This window comes from Acyrthosiphon pisum, chromosome A2, assembly GCF_005508785.2.
Source record: "Acyrthosiphon pisum isolate AL4f chromosome A2, pea_aphid_22Mar2018_4r6ur, whole genome shotgun sequence".
NCBI classification, from domain to species: domain Eukaryota; kingdom Metazoa; phylum Arthropoda; class Insecta; order Hemiptera; family Aphididae; genus Acyrthosiphon; species Acyrthosiphon pisum.
In genome coordinates, this window is record NC_042495.1 from 41,033,458 (window position 1) to 41,037,233 (window position 3,776).

Here is a 3,776-nt window from a genome sequence, read left to right on the forward strand (position 1 = left end):
TGGATCGCAGTCAATGTGCAACAGCAAATCAGGTAGACAATCCACCTGCGGTGGATTGCTAACCCGATGACGAACGGCTATAAGTGAGAACACACCACACAACGGCTGAGACACGATTGAGCATAAAACACCATTTTTGCGATACGATTGAGCCGAATTGTCGGTGTATCAAAGAAAATCGGAATACAAAAGAAAACCTACACGATTAAGCATAAAAAACTCTACAACGTTGCCATTTTCCATTTTAAACTATATTATAATATTATACAAAAATATTTATTTAAATAATCATAATAATTCAAAATATAACATATCAAATATTCTTTCATAGTCCATGAAATAGTTACATTTCATAAATCTGTTTAATAATAATAATAATAATAATAATTGTAGTTATGAAAATAATAAAATCAAAACATAGTATGAATTAAAAACTGCATCGTTTATAAGTCAAGAATACTACAGAGTATGGGTGATCGAACACTGATATTATTTTTATAATAATTTTGGAATTGTATCTTAATTTATTATCTTATATTTTCTCCCAATTTTAAATCTTTAAAACGTCGGAACTTTATTGCTCCGTAACTAATTTATTAATCGATAACATTTTCGATAAAGCTGGGCTCAGCTCACGGCTCGTATCTGATATCGAAATAATACGTGAAAATAATAAATTACAAAATTTCGGCCACGTGAATGTGGAAACATCGCATAAAATATTCTATACTCATTTATTTTATGCTTAATCGTGCTTTACCGTACTCAACATACGAAATAATTTACGAAAAATACAAACTATATAATATAATATAATATAACAATGGACATTTTAAGGAATGTACAATTTTAATTCCTAATAAAATTAATAACATATAGAATATAGATACACAATATATTAACCTAACCTGTAGTGTATATATAAATATATGTAATTAATATAAAAAAAACGTGAAAAAAATCGAGATTATGGGCGGCGGTCATGCTATTCCAATGCACAGAGCAGTCGCTGCCCCGAAGAGCGTACGACGGATTCGAACTCGAACCTCCCTAGCTACCTATGTTTGGGGAACCTACGCCTAACCTACTACGCCACGTTTTGTGTTGCTGCTTATGGTCAAAACTTCATTACTTAAGCTGTGACGCTGTGTATCAACGGAGCGACGTAGACCAATATATTCGATATACATCGATGTAATCGTATATAATTTGATGTATCTACACACTGTTTAAACTTTAATTGTAATTTATTCAATGATCTGACCGTTATTATTATGATTACATTATTATAATGTATCTTTGAATAATACATTTATTTAAATCAAACTGCAAAATTGGGATTACGTTGAGCAATATACCAACGTTATTCAGACCAACAATAATGCAATATTAATTGAATCAAAAACAAATTGTGTACTTGTGCGTTGGGACGAAGACTGACCTACATTTCGTGAACGCGAATTTTAAAGTGTACAAACCGAATTTGCATACAAACCGCATATCCACGGGTTTTAAAAGAAATAAACGTAACAGAGGACAATTGAAAATACGAAACGAAAAAACAAAAAAAGCAATAATAACGACTGACGCTGGCGAAAAACGGCGTAAAAAGCATTTGAAAACCAACCGACCGCCGCCGCCGCGGTGAAGGCACACGATTGGACGCGCCAAGGAATCGACGGTAACGGGTCGGGTGGACTGTAGAAACGGAGCGGTGTTAAATTTTTAAGCCACGGTTTCACTTAGCCGTCGTTTTCCGTTCCACGGGTGGCTTGCAGACAGCTGTTCTGGTAGTCAGCTGATCTTCATTTTATATATTAAGATGGTTGTAATAAAATGAATATGATTGATTATAGCATTATTATTGTTATTAACGTTACCAGACTGGGTTTATCACACATTGTGTGAAGGTGAACACAATTTTACCGCCACCAGGGCGGCACCTCCAAGACAAAAGAATTTTACAGCCATCGCTTCAATGTTACGATATTTGGACACTATTTATTAGTTCTGCAAAGGAGTGTAACCAACAGATATCCCATAATGGCATTTGATTGTAACCCACAGTGACTTTTATATTAGCCGGCCACTTAAAATAACCCACTAATACCTCTACTTTGTTAATTGATTTAATTATGAATAATATGTGCATTCTTTTAATTTAATTCACACATAGAATTACAAGATATAGAGTCTTACAATAAGAAAAATTAACACAAAAAGATTAATTTGGAACAGTTATTATTATTTTAGTGTGCCCTGTAAAATTTCGTTTGTGAGGGTTACCTCAATTGGCCTTTCCACATATATTATGTGGGATAGGTAATTTGTTCACCTATTACAGGTGTTATTAGTACGTATTATAAATCTACTGGCTTAATAAGCTTATGACCACCTACATGGCTACATCGGCATAAAATTAATAACATTATTTAAGAATAAGTAACGATTCTCGCCCACACACTTTTTACACCTTTAACTCTAATTTTTATACGATATACATATTATCAAATGTATTGACACCCTTCAAGACGTTACTGCTAATGGCCAATTTTATGAAAAATTGAAATAGAGTATATTATAAATTATGGATTCTTCTTCTTCTTCTTCTTCTTCTTCTTCTTCTTCTTCTTCTTCTTCTTTGGCTTTTTACAGGCTTTTTACAGGCCTTTAAGGCCCATTGCCGCAACAACATATTGTCTCCAATCTTCTCTATCTTGAGCCATTTCTTCAGCATTCCTTACTCCCAGCATTTGCAGGTCTTCTTTTATTCTATCTGTCCATCTTTGTCGTGGTCGTCCTCTGGGTCTCTTTGCGGTTGGTTTCCATGCAGTTATATGTACAATTAGTCCTTTTGATCTCCATACATGTCCGGCCCAGCCTATTCGGGCACTTTTCAAGATCCCAACAATATTGGGTTCGTTATATAATTCTTCTAAATTTTTATTGCTTCGTGATTCATATTCTCCTTCATTGTTTTTCTTTGGGCCAAATATCTTCCTCAAGATCTTTCTCTCAAACACTTCTAACTTTTTTTCATCTGACTTTGTCGTCGCCCAAGTACTGCTTGCATACAGAACTACTGGCCTGACTAGAACTTTATAAAGTTCCAAAGTAACATTATATATATATATATAATGTTACTTTGGAATTTCTTGATAATAGTTTTGATCTGAACAATGGTAATAGTCCATAGTAACACCTGTTCGCTGCGATGAGCCGTTTTTTCACTTCTTCATGGCTATTAGCATCTTCATTAATATCTACCCCTAGGTATTTAAAATGTCTTACCCTTTCAAACGTGTACTCATCTACTTTCAAGGAGTCTGATCTATGATTGTGTCTAGATACTATCATGTATTTTGTCTTTGTTTCATTTTTTTTTAATCCAATTTTTTCCCCTCCTTTAGTAATATATCTGTTGTGTTTTTTAGGTCGTTGACTGTTTCGGCTAATAAGACTATATCATCAACGTAAGCGACAGCTGCTAGATGTTGATTGTCTTTTATTTCCATGCCCTTAGCTTGGGATATTACTGTCCTCATAACTGATTCTAAAGCAATTTTGAACAGTGCAGGTGATAGCGCGTCACCTTGCCTGAGTCCAGTCGTCACCGGAAACTCCTCAGATAGTTCTCTTCCAAAACTAATTTTACTCTTTGAATTATAAGTACACGATTTTATTAATCTGGTTAACTTGGGTGGTATTCCTAGCTGGTCCATGACTTCCCATAATTTGTCTCTGTTGATTGAGTCATACGCGGCTTTGAAGTCATT